The sequence below is a fragment of the Cupressus sempervirens genome, chromosome 8 (genome assembly GCF_028749045.1).
Source record: "Cupressus sempervirens isolate cs-2001-9-10 chromosome 8, ASM2874904v1, whole genome shotgun sequence".
Classification (NCBI taxonomy): domain Eukaryota; kingdom Viridiplantae; phylum Streptophyta; class Pinopsida; order Cupressales; family Cupressaceae; genus Cupressus; species Cupressus sempervirens.
In genome coordinates, this window is record NC_143125.1 from 562659108 (window position 1) to 562674111 (window position 15004).

Below are 15004 nucleotides of genomic sequence, written 5' to 3' on the forward strand. Positions count from 1 at the left end.
AACCATATGAAGGGATATAGGTCACTTTACTCTGAAGATCACTCTAGAGATCCCATAATCATCTACACATTCCACCCTCTTCTATCGAAAATCCATCTTGGTGCTATGGGCATAAACCCAATGAATTCCAAGGACAACATCATAAGAGCCTATAGGGGTAATGTGTAGATTAAACATCATGGACATGTCTCTAATCTAAATTTGGAAATTATGGACCATGCAACTAACTAACACTCTGGCTTCTAAGGCTAACTCTACTTCCCAACTAAAATCCTATCTAACTACAACTAGCCCACAATGCTCGACCACATATGGAGATATAAACGAGTTAGTAGCTTCAGAATCAAACAAAAAAACAACCATACTACCTTGTATTATACCTTTGTTCTTGATAACTATGGCAGGATGCTCAGCTTGGTGGTTGTCAACCACTGCAAAAACTCTGTAGGATCTACCCATATCACCAACTATCAGCTCTGAAAAAGTCCCTCTTTGACCACTGGATGATTGTCCCTATGGACACTCTCTAGCTATATGACCCATGCCACCACAAGTGTAGCATGGTCCTCGGGTATAAGACCATACACCTTGTGAGCCAAACTATTGTGGGCCCGCTAACTTAGTAGATCCACTGTATCCACCCCTGGAAGACTACTGAGTCTTCACTAAATGTGATTATGGGGCCTATACCTTCTGATCCTATTTGGGACCCTGCAACTACCACTGCTTGGGCTTGGAGCATTGATACCCCTGTGAGGGTTTTTGCTACTGCTACTACTATGGTTTCTACTATTGAGACTATTGACACTTAGAGGACCCTATTGTATAGTTCTGATTCCCTTTCCAAGGGGGTTTCTGTTGGGTAGAGTTTTGGTTCTGAGACCAATCCTGTGACTCTTGTCTACCTTGAGTATCCTCGACAACTAGTGCTATCTCAACTACCTATCTGAAGGTGGTAGGGAAGGCCAAATGGATTGGACCTTGGAGTGAGAAATTCAGTACCATGATGAAGTCCTTCATGTATTCAACATATGATGGAGCTTGAGAAACTTGCTCTTATACTGAGCTACTATGAGACCCCTTTTATATAGAGAATGAAATTCCTCAATCTACTTCTATTTGAAGAGCTTAGATAGGTACCACTCCTAGAACCTCACTAAGAATGACTCCCATGTGAGGGTATCGATCCTCACTCGTATAATCTCCTCCTGATGCCACCAATTGGAGGCATCTCCCCTCAGTTGATGGACTACTAGATGTGCCTTTAGATTACTCCCATAAGGACATAATCCAAAGCACCACTATAGACTCTGTAACTAGGCCTCTACTACTCTTCCCTTAGTGGAACTAGTATAGAATGTTGGCTAGAGTTGTATCAACTCTCTGATATCATCTCCTACATGTCTAGGAGGTCTATCAAGTGGTGGTCCTCTCTGATGTATCAACTCACCCTCACCCTCACCCTGTCCCTCAACCTGCCTTAGTGGGGGACTCCTACTCTCTCTACCACTGGCCTTTCCTCATCTAGGTCCCTATGCTTCTTCTTCATGAATATGCTTCCCTAGTTGTACTATAGGTGGTAGCCTCTGCTAGACTACACCAATCAATGTTTGAAGGTCATCCAAAATATCTTGATTCAGATTTAGTGGTGGTGGTGGTGGAGGTCCATTCTCCTATTCTGCTCTACCACCTCTCGCCCTACGACCCCTGCCTCTTTGGTTGCTTCATGTGATGGGAGGCATGCTTCACAATTTGAATTTTAGATAAAGTTTCAAAAGCATAATGGTTTTAGGTTCAAAAATATCTTGATTCAGATTTAGTGGTGGTGGTGATAGAGGTCCATTCTCCTATTTCGCTCTACCACCTCTTGCTCTGTGACCTCTGCCTTGTTGGTTGCTTTATGTGATGGGAGGCATCCTTCACAATTTGAAGTTTAGATTATATTTTAGAAGCATAATGGTTTTAGGTTCCTAGTGTTGAAACTTGGGCTCTTATACCAAAATGTCATGCCCAAAATACAAGAATAACATTAATCAATAAAATATCTATTAAGAAAAATATTGATTAACAATATAATTAATTTATTTGGTTGACCATTTAAATAAAATAAATCTAATTATTCAAAATGTTGAATAAAATGAACTCACTAACTAAAATAACATCTAACATACAATTAAATAAACTTTATTTAAACTTTATTCTTGTAACAACTTTGTATAAATCTATAATCTATTTCAAATAAAACATTCCTAATAATACTATTATAACAAAAATTAAATACAACTAAATAACAAATTTTCAACCAAACTACTTAATTTAATTTAACTTTGAACATACTAAGTTAACATTACATTAACAAATTTTAACTTTAAGTTTTACTTAAACATTTTAAAAAATAAATATACTAACTAAAACTCACTTAGATTAAAATTAAATTTATAATAACTAAAATTTTCTAACACTTAAAGTAAAAATACACCAATTAACTAATATGTAAAACCATATAAGTTAAATGACATATGCATAACAACTATTTAATTTTAAAAACTTTATTTAATTCTAAAATCTAAAATTATGAAATCCTAACTACAACTTTACTAATCTAATCATAATACTAATATTTAAAAACATTAAATTACTAAAAAGATAAAACTAACTAATATGTAAAACTAACATATGACTGCCACTCTCCATAAATATGACTGCCACTCTCCCCTTCACCATCATTCCTCTCTCCCACATGGGCATACTGCCCAAGATGTCCACTTGGAAAAGGGATGTGAATGGGCTTAGGGGTGGCCCATAGATCAAGGATGATGTTGCCACCTTTTCTCCTTGCAACACAATAACTTCCACCAAAACTTTGATGTGTCCAGCCTTAACTACATGGAGGGTACATGGGGTGAGGTTATTCTACTTATTATGCCATTAGTCACATATGATTGCACCCACCCTTGGAGAAGAGTTAAGTTTAAAAGTTAGTTAGGTGATTTTGATTTTGATAAGATAGGTTAGGATTATATATATATATATATATATATATATATATATATATATATATATATATATATATATATATATATATATATATATATATATATATCCTATTTAAATATTTAATATTAATTAAATTCAAAAGAAATAATAAATGAATCTTTTAGATGCTCTATTGTAGGGAAGACAATTAATTTTGTTCCCATAAAAAATCTAGAACTATTTACCTCAAGGGATAAACAAATTTTCTCAAGCCCCCATTTTATCTAAGTTTGATATTTTTTATACAAATTATTTTTTTGACAAGGGGGTGCATTATTTTTTTCTAATTAGATTTATAATATAGGGTTTAATAGAAAACCATAGAATTTGAATAGCATTATTTAACTTCATTAGACTTAAGAAAAACTACGAAATGTAAGTACCAATCAGATACAAAATTGCGAGTTGTGATTTTTATTTATGTAACTTCAAATTTACTTGATATAATTTGAATATAAACTCTTTAATTATATACCATCATTTTATCCAATTAACATAAATAAAGTGAATGAAATTTCAAAGTGTATAATGCCATAGTAAGGTAAAACATCATCACATCAAATTTGAAGTAAACATATGCAAAGAAAACTTGAAATACTAGACAACTCATATGCAAGAATACTACTCATTCTTTTTTATTAAACTACCTAATTCAAAGGTTCCACCAGGAAAAAACTAGGAAGAAAACTCGATAATGTTGTTATTTCAACAATAAGTTTAAAATATAAATTTTTACACAAGAATATTATCTTGAGTAGAAATATCCCAACATATTTGAAGTTCAATAGCAATTTTGAATTTCCTTCTTGGCTCCACAATAGGGAAACCATTACAAAGCTTGCAACACATTAAGGTCATCATGGAGAGAATGAACACTAATTAGGAGACAACCAAACTTAACATGAAGACAATTATAACATTCACTCCCATTGAGGTTTACACAACAGGTTCAATATTGAACCAGACTAGGGAGAAAATTGGATTTTTCCAACAAGAGATGTTAGACACAACACCACAATAGGTGTGCTTTTGGGGCTATAAAGTCAAGAACTTTCATTCTTCCATTCTTACATTTCAAAACTCAAAATTTGGTTTGTGCTGATGAGTAGGGCCCAACACCCTACTCTCTCTCCCTCTTTTTGTCTTGAGAAGAGACTCTACATTGTTGGAGTCTAACTAAAGACCTCTTCCCATACATGGCCACTTCTGCCCTATCCAAGGGTGATTAATGCCAACACATCCCATACAATCCCTTCAAAAATAAAAATAAAAATGCAAAGGAAAAACTATTTCAATCCCTCCCAAACATATCTAATAATCATATGAACATACATATGCAAACAAAATGACTTAATCATAAAGTACGACGTGAACCAAAAGAGTTTGAAGGGTTCCTACCTTCATAATAGGGTTATGGAAATTGAAAAAATTTGAGATGAGCTTGCTTTCCTCTCCTTATCCTTCAATACTGAGTTTCTCTCTAAAACTAGAGGTTGGGTGGACACTCAAATCCTCTGCCTCTAAATAAGATCCTACACTCAACCACCTTCAAAATGAAATAACTCTCCCACTTGCCTAAAAGTTATAGAGTCTTCTAACATAAGGCTAACTTCAAGGTGGAGTTAAAGTTATCCAACTCATGATGAAAAGATTCAATTTTTGCAATAATGCAAAAATGGGGTTTTTGAGTGACCATAAAAGTCAACAAAAGGGGCTAGGGGGTGGAAAATGCCCCCAACCCATACCCTTACCCCTTAGGTACTTATATTTCATGATTTTTGGCTTCTAGGACTAATTAGGGACCTATCAAAAGCTTAAAATTTTTAGGACATTCTAACAACCTTAAAAAAAAGTAGATTACTCACTAATCTTGATTAGGGTAATTAATCTCTATTACTTACTGATTAGCAAAAAGGTCACTAACCTAGTCTAACTTAGATCTTTAGGTTACTCGGTTAACACTAACTATCATGTTGGAATGCATATATAATTCATGAGTGTCAAGCAACACTAAAAAGTCACTGTTACAAAACATTCACACCTAAAGATTACAAAATGATACACTTATTCAATCCATGATACAAATAAAATATGAACAATGGGGTTTGCATCTTTTGTTAGACTCAACCCTAGTTTCCACAAATGGTACATAGGGTTCAATTTCATTTCTCCATTAGATTTTCTAGCTAAAATATCCTGCACACTGATTGCACACATCAGTAGCTCAAGAAAATCACATGCATATATATAACTTATCAAGGAAATCTCATAAATTAAAACATCCATCTTTCAAATAACTAGTTGTTTATCACGTTTCTACTCATATTCTTAACCATTATAACTACATAGCCAAAGTGTTAATTTTGCATTTACTTTCTACACTACTTCATTAGTATACATGTTCATAAAACATTAAATAAAATAATTAAACATCTAAAATCAAAACATCACACAACATAGAATAACATAATAATGTTCAGTTTATCCGATAGTGTCTCGACATATCGAGTCATGAGTATCAAAATAATAATGTATCAACTATGCTATGATGGGTCGAGGTGAGGCCTCACAAGATCATAGCCCAATGGTGCATACAGACCCTTAGGGACATTTCCATTTAGTGTGGTCAATACCATCAGAGGGATGTTGTGGCTAAAATGAGGATGATTCTTTCCAAAAGTTTCTCAAGCAACAACTTTTCTCCATTTTTTTGAACTTTTCACCAATTTGGTCAAATGACCTTCCTATCATATCAAACTTAACCAAAAACCTTATCTATGGTAAAAACCTCACCCTAACTCTTTGTAGACTCTATTGACCTCATGATGACATCATCATCATGCCTTGTGCCAATCAGGGGGCTATTTTAAGCCTAAAAGGGGATGACATAATGTGACAGCAAGAACATGGTCCAAAACAACGATATCCAAGCTTTGCATATGTTGTAGAAAATCTAAATGGGTATCCAAATCTATAAATAATTTTCCTAATGTTTTGAAAAACTTGGGAGAAAATTGCAAGAGGACAACCACCTAAATCCATATAAGGTGAAGATAACTTAATATGTTTTAAGGATATCATCAAACCCACAAAAAGGAGTTGAAGAGAAAAAATTATAACAAATTTCTAACAATAATGTACAATATTTACATCTCTTATTAGTTTTATATACAAAATCTTGCATCTAAATATGCACATGTGACATCTCTTGTCATATTTTTATACAAAGAATGGCATCTAAATATTCACATGTTACATGCCTTCTCTTTTTAATATACAAAATTTGGCATTTAAATATGCACATGTGACATCTCTTATTGAATTTTTATACAAAATATGGCATATAAATATGCACATGTTACATGTCGTATCAGTTTTATATACAAAATTTGGCATCTAAATATGCACATGTGACATCTATTATTGGATTTTTATACAAAATATGGCATATAAATATGCACATGTTACATGTCTTCTCTTTTATATAAAAATTTTGGCATCTACATATGCACATGACTATGAATTTGCAACATTTCACATAACACATATACAAAATTTTCAAAATTATTCTACCATATGTAGAATGATTCAACTATATAACACACAATCAATCAAGGGAACCTTTTGGATCAGCTCTAACCCTTATTGTATCAAGTATTGATTTGTGATTAGATTTACATACTTTCCACAGCTTCTTGTTAAGATGCCTACCACAATACAATATCAATTGAATATTTGTTGCAACAATAAGGTTAGAGTAACAAAGAATATGTCTATGTGTTTCAAAATTCTCAAACAACCACATGGTAGAATTCTTGATAGAGTAAGTGCATTTAATTATAAAGACAATGTAAACTCAAAATTGATAAATTATGCATTACAAATTGACTTAAAGATATCTCATGGTAGGGGATAAAAATATACTACCTCCTAAGACATGTGCCTATCATAACAATGAATCTTATTGGGTACTCAATATCCTCACCATCAATGACTATAGCTATTTATTTCTTTTTGAGCTCAATACACCGATATAGAAAGTAATTTATTCCTTCATCATTATTCTCATACGCAATTTCTATATATACATGACTTGCATTATATAGAAGGATAAGTTAATGTAACAATTGAAAATGATCTATTTTAACCAAGTATTAAATTAATAATTTAGTACCTAGTTCAACTAGGTTAGATACATGCTCAAAATCTATTGATGCTTTAACCTAGTTGAATTGTAGTGTTGTAGGAAGTTGGTACGAATAAATTGGATACAAAGGTGTACAAAGACCATTAGTCAACCAACTCTATTGATTCACATTCATACCATAAATGATGCATACATGAAGAGAAAAAAATACAAACTTTCTAGTATGAATAGCTAGCGACGCTACATTTGAACTTCAAAATGAATGCATCTCACTTGATCCTATAAGTGTACAAAAATCTTGAAAATTTTCAATATTAGGTTCATGTATCAACCAAAAATATCTAGAAACCATAGAATTACCTTTACTACCTAGTCCCACCATATAATTGTACCATTGGAAAATTGTTTCAACATCTTCTAATATTGTGCCACCATCATATTTTAATTCCTCTATACTAAGGTCTCTTTTCACACATGCTCCATCATCATCATGCTCTCCCTTTCCATGTTCTACCTCAATGAAATTCCAAAAATGTTGTATTCCACTTGTTACATGCATCCTACTCAACCAATAGAAAATCTTTGTATTCTTGAATTGTGCAGAGCAATTTTTTTACCATATAACGTTTTGAATATATCTTTCATCTCTTTCCCTCAAATTTTCATACAAAACTCTAAAACATCCTTGCATTCTTGAATTTTTTAGTGCAATTTTCTAACCATATAATGTGTTGACTGTATCTTTCATCTCTTTCCCTCAAATTGTCATAGAAAACTCTAAAACATCCTTGCACAAAATCTAATGAATGAGTGAATCTATTATTTATTGTTTGAAATGGTGAGAGATCTTGTAGGCAAGAATTTAGCAGTAGGAACCAATCTTGGCATTACAAGGAACTTAAATGTGGGAACTTGATAGGGATTGATGGTTCTTGGGGATGGGTTTTAATGGTCTAGAGCAAGAAGAAGATAAAGTATTGCTTGGTTTTTGTTCTAGAAGATGTGGGGTTGCTGATAACTATTATTCTAACCCTCTAACCAAGTGTTCTATCTAGATTAGGGACCTAGTATAGGAGGGGAATATTTTGATGGATGTGGGAAAGGATGCAAAGGGATCACATGTGGAGGACCAAGAGAAGGATGAGTTGGAAACAAGTTAACACAAATGATCTTCATTATTTCAAAGAAAGCTAAAAAGAAAGTAATATTTTCCTCCTATTACTTTAAAATCTTGCCAAGAAAAAGGTGAGTTTCAAATTTTCATCCCAGATTCAATTGTTGATTATTTTATTTCAACTATGGAGTTTACCCTAGTTGGAAAATTTATGGGGGCATGTCCAAAAGTTGATGTTCTTAAGGAAATGGGTTCTACATGGTCAAGTGGAGATTTTACTAATGATGAATGAGTTTTTTTTCTTTGTCTTTACGTGTAACAAAGATTTAAATATGGTTCTATGTGGTGGTCCTTGGTCATTTGGAAATAGTACTCTTATGATCAAGAAGTGGGAACCTGAAATGGATATGTCTTATGCCTCTTTTCTTACTACTCTGGTATGGGTTAGATTACAAGGACTCTCGCTTGAGTTTTGGCATGAAGACATGGTTAAGGGGATAATTGGTTCATTTGGTGAGCTAATAGCTATTGATAATGGGATGGCTACAAGTTCTAAACTTCATTGGGCCCAAATCTATGTGAAAGTAACTCATTTAAAAAACTTTCTCTAGAAAGTGGAATTAAATTGAAAACTTAGAAAAAGGATGCAAGAGATAGTCTTTGAGGACCTTCCTAATGCCTTCTTTATCTATAAAAAAAGGGCCACTAGGCTAAAAATTATCTGATGAAAATTAAAAATAAACCAAAGATGATGAATGTGGAAAAAGAGATGGAACACAAGAAAAAAATGGTATGGAAACCTAAAACCATCCCTGAAAAGGACATTGAAATAAAAGTAGTTCAAGATAATCAAAATAAGGAGAAGCTATTGGAAGAAGAGGAGAAAGCTCAGAATAATGAAGACTCTAGGAGCAATGAAAAAGAGGAGTATGAAGATCCTATGAACCAAATGGTAATCTATGAAAATAAAGATCTTGGTTTGGAAGGTCTTGAAGATTTAGAGGAGATAAAGGAAGGAGAAATCCTTTAGGAAAGAAGTGGTCAACGTGATGAGTTTGAAGTTTTGGAAGAGTCACACAAAGAAGATCTCTAAACCCTTTTGAGGCCCTCAAGTCAAGATTTATTAATTCTTGAAGATGTTCTAGAGCCAAAATGTACAGAAAGAATATAAACATAAATAGAGTCAAAGGAAGAAAGTAGAGAAAAAATCTAACCCTAACCCTACATCTTTAGGAGTTGAAACCTGGAGAAGTAAAATTGAAATTGGTTCTCTCAAATTGCAACTAAATGTTGGAACTCCAAATAAACCTAGTAGGAAAACTACTAGGAAGACAAGAGAAAGTGAAAGCTTACAAAATATTGCTGATGGAAAATAGGAAACTATTCTAGAGCTGACTCCCAAAAAGTTATTATGAAAGTGATCACCTAGAATATTAGAGGGATGAAGAGTATTCATAAACTTGATATTGTATGAAATTTTGTTAGAGAGAACAAACTTGAATCTTAGTGCTCTAGGAAACTAAAATGGACAAAGAAAAAGTTGAAAAGCTAAAATATTGTAATAATTATTGTATTATGGAAAGTAGTTCTAAAGGTTCTTCTAGAGGAATGATGAATTTGTGAAAATAGTCTTTATTCTCTGGTAATTAACTAGATGCTAATAAACATTTATTGGTAGTCAAGTTAAAGAGTTATGCCTAGAATAACTATTGGTATAAAGTTAATGTGTATATGCCTAATAACAAGAACTCTAGAAAAAAGTTTTGGCATTCTTTATCTAAGATAAAGAGTGTTGACCATTATGGTAGATGGATTTTTTTGAGGGATTTTAATGTTCTTCTTTATGATCATGAAAAAAAAGGTGGAAATTCTAGTCAACTAGAAGGTAGACTAGATTTAATGGATTTTATAAAAAGAGAGGGATTAATGCACTTAGATCTTCAAGGGATTGAGTTTACATGGAGTAATAAAAGAGTTGGAAATGATAACATCCAAGGTCGTTTGGATAGACTTTTAATATCTCTAGACTCGACTAAGTATTTAATGTGTAAGATGAAGCCAATACCAAAGATAGCTTCTAACCATTTTCCTCTTTTTTCTATGGTGGACGATAGTCAAACTAGGAAAATTTCCCATTTAGATTTGAGAACATGTGGATGCAACATGCATAGTTTGAGGATCGACTTGCAAAATGGTGGAACATTTATTTTACAGGAACGACTTTATTTCATGTGGCTTCAACATGTAGACATGTTAAAAATAAAGTTATAGAATGGAATAAAAGATATTTTGGGGATATCTTTGAAAGAAAATCTTTTATTAAATCTGATCTTAAAATAATTGAAGACATAATTCAATAGGAGGACTAATCAATGGAATTGGTGAAGGAACAAAATAAGAAACTAATGGAGTATCATGACATAATTTCTAAAGAAGAGATCTATTGGAGATAGAGGTCTAAATCTATTTGGTTTGAAGAAAGAGATAGGAATATGAAATTTTTCCATCTGTCTTCTCTGGAACACAGAGCTAAAAATTGTATTCTCAGTCTTACTAAAGGAAGATATCAAATCACTAATGAGTAGGAAATCTATGATGAAATGGTTCCTTTTTTTGGACTTTTTTGTCTCCAAACCCTGATATTGATCAAACTAAATAGGGTGAGTTGTTAGATGCTATCCCCTCTTTGGTCACCGAGGAGTAGAATAAATTGTTGTTTGTTATCCCTAAGGGAGAGAAAATATATAAAGTTGTTTGTTTTCTTGAAGGAGACAAATCCCTAGGGCTAGATGGTTTCCCTATTCTATTCTTTTAGAGAGAATGGAAATTGGTTGGTAAAGATGTATGTGATTTTTTTAAAGAATTCAATGGGGCCACAAGAATGTTGAAGGAAATTAGGGTATGTGTAGGATCATGGTGTGCGAGAAAGTGGCAATTTGAAAAAATATGTAGTTCTGAAATGCCTCAAACCATTTCAAAATCTATTCCAACTTTTTTCCCACCCACCCTGATACTAAATGAAAACAATCAATATCTTTATAAGGTCTACTATATCTTTTGATACCAATCCTATATGGTCAACTTTAAAAACATCTTTAAAATGTGTTTCTGGCCTACTTTTATGTGATTTTTAATTCAAACATGTAGCTGATGACTTTTTTTTGCAAAAAATTGATGAAATGAAAAGGGTTTCTAAAGAATGTTCTTATCTTTCCATAAATATAAGGATTGTCAAATTACAAGTTTAGTAAGTAATTATTACTTATTTTTTAATGGAGTTATGTATTAAGTACTAACTAAGACACTACTTGTAACACAAATATAACTTTCAAATGGTAAAACATTTTTTAAATCCAAAAGATGCGTCACATTCTATGTTTGTTCCACTATAAGGAATAAAAATGAAAAATTAAATTTTATAGGGTTTTGAATTAGTGAAGGTGGTCAGACTCGACAAATTTTTTTTCCAAAAATACTAAAGTCAAAAATTATTTTTTAATTAGTTTTTTAGAACAAAAATACCCAAAAATATGTGTCATATCTAGGCATGAGTTTACTACTTATATCTATAATATTATTTAAAAAATATTATCATTTGATTTTGATTAAGGTGGTCAGACATATGTCTACTTATTTTTGTTATAATTTTTTTTTAATATTGCATTAAAATTCAAAATTTTGACCAATCAATTTTTATTTTTTGAGATATGTACTAGTAGTTTAGAAACTAGATTCAATTTCCTAGAGATTCTTTTCTCTCAACTTTTCGATATAAAGCCAATAACAAGTAGAAAATTGTGCGTGAAGTTAACATAACCTTGATTTTATGAGTTTTTATTGTCACTTAAGAGCATAGTTTGGTTGACCATGATCCTACACATACCCATTAATTCTACCTTCCTCTATTTAATTCCAAAGAAGATTGGAGCTAATTCTCTAGACTAGTTTAGACCAATTAGTCTTCGCAACTCAATTTATAAAATCATCTCTAAAGTCCTTACTTTGAGATTGTTGAATATTCTTCCAATCTTGATCTTTGAGCAACATAATGGTTTTATTCCTAGAAGACAAACCCCTAACTCTATTATTTCTATGCATGAAAATATCTGTTCCTTATCTCTTTCCAACAACCAGGGTTTTATTATGAGAGTTGATATAGCCAAGGCTTATGATAGAGTTGAATGGTCTTTTCTCCACAAGATCCTAATGTCTTTTTCCTTTAGTGTCAATGTGATAAAGCTTATTATGCATATGGTTTCTACTACTTCAATTGTGGTGTTGGTCAATGGGAGCTCTATTGAATTTCTTAAACCCTCTAGGGGGCTGAGGCAGGGTGATTCCTTATCTCTGATTTTTTTTGCTATGATAGCTAATAATTTGGGTAGGTATATTGGGAAGCTAGTTTCGAAAGGGGAAATTCAAGGTTTGAGATCCTCTTCTCATCGTCTTATTTTTTGTCATGAATAATTTGTGGATGATACCATTTTCCTTGGAAAAGTTGATGTTAGAAAGGTAAGGAATTTTAGAAAGGCACTTAACCTTTACTCCTCTACAATTGGACAACTGATTAATTGGAAAAAGAGTTCTTTATTTTCTATTAATAGTCTGGCTTTTAGATAGGGAAAGATTGGTAATATTCTTGGGTGCTCTATAGGATCTTTTCCAGGTACATGTCTTGGATTACCCTTAGGGTTGAGTCCTTTGGTAAGTTCTTGGGAGGACCTTGTTAAGAAATTCAATAAGAAACTAGCTCAGTGGAAAGGTAATATATTAAGTCAAGCTGATAAAGTCACTCTCCTCAAAGCCTATCCTCAAAGTATTCCTACATATGCTTAGAGCCTCTTTAGTATCCCAGCAAAATTTTATTGATGCAGTTGACAAAATTCAAAAGAATTTCCCTTGGTCTAGAATAGAGGAAAATAAGAGAATGGAATTAACTGCTATTGAAAAGATTTGTAAACCTAAACTGGAATGTGGATTGGGTATAAGATCTATTAGAAGTATGAATAAAGCTTAATTAGTTAAACAAGGTTGGAGAGTCTGTCATGATAATAAGGACTAGAGTTCTATTTGGAAACATAAGTACCTTTATGAGGCTCCTCCTTGCTTTTCTAATTTTATTTCCTACCCTATTGTTCCTTCTTCTTCTACAATTTGGAATGTGGTTTAGGGAGATAAACACATTTTAAACAAAGGATGCAAATGGAAAGTTGATAATCGGACCAAGATCAGGTTTTGGGATGATGAATGACTTTTGGATCATCGTTTGATTCAGGGTTTTGATGATAGGACTTTTGTTGATAGGTGTAAATAGGATTTTGGTGAATCTATGGAGAATTATTGGGTTTATAGTAAATGGATGAATATTGTTGTGATTAATTAGGATTTTTCTAGCATTTAGTTGGCTTTGAATGATATTAGCCTTTACCCTAAAAAAGAAGATATTTTGGTTTGGGGGATTGAATCAAGAGGATGTTTCAAGGTCTCATCTATTTTTATGTTGGAGGACAAAGGAAATACTCCTATGTGGGTTAAAGCATGTATTAAAGGGCTTACTCCTAAAATCAATATCTTTCTTTGGACTTTTCTTCAAAACAAAGTTTTAACTCTAGACAACTTACAAAAGAGAGGAGTCTACTTCATCAAAAAATGTTGTCTCTATAAGATGGACTTTGAAGATATAAAACACCATTTTTTAAACTGTAGTTCTAGCCAGAACATTTGGAGCCACCTTAACTACTAGATTTTATTATGGGTTCAACATAAGGACATTATTCAATGTTTTCAGGGCTAGACATGTCCAACTAAGGATATTGAAATTGGTTTTATTTTAATGATTTCTCTCCCTCATCTTTGGTGAGGTATATAGAAGGAGAGGAATAATAGAATTTTCAAAAATAAGGAGACTCATTATTGGGTTTTAGGTCAAAATATTATCAGATCTATAAAAGAGAACTTCAAATCTTAGAGAAAAATGTCTAATGAGATTCAAATAAGTAATCCTATGAATGTTAAATGCACTATAACCAAAAAGAAGGATCAACAATAGAATGTAAAGGGGAGATCTCCACGTATGGGCTAGATTAAAGGTAATTTTGATGGCTTTGCTAAAGGGAATTCGAGAAAAGTTGGATGTGGAGGTGTTTTGAGAGACCACTATAGTTGGGTTGTGGATGATATTGCAATACCTATAGGCAAGTCTACTATTCATAAACCATAGGAAATGACTACTTTTTTCACTATGAGGATGGTAGTGGAATCTAGCTTTTAGAATCTTTGGTTGGAAGGAGACTCTCTTAATATTATTAACATGTTGAATAACAAGAGTCGGGAAGTATAATAGAAATAATAGACCATATGAATAAATTTGATAATGTTTGTATCTCTCATATTTTTTGGGAGATCAAGAAAGCTATTGACTAGAATGTGAATGAAGTGGTCTATAGGGAAACAAAGTTGAGTTGGCAAGATGGCCTAAGAAAGGAAGTGGAGTTGATGACTATTGTTAATTATGATATGAAACATGCTAATGAAAGAAAGATCATAGAAGATCGAGGAATTTATTAAGGGAAGTGATGGGTTTGTGGAAAATTATCTAAGTATCACTAGGTGGTACTTTTGTAGAATTATGGTACTTGGCACACATGCAAGGTTAAAGGTTTCTTGGAGATTGTTGTGATGTTATTTTGCATGATGCTTAATGGTAG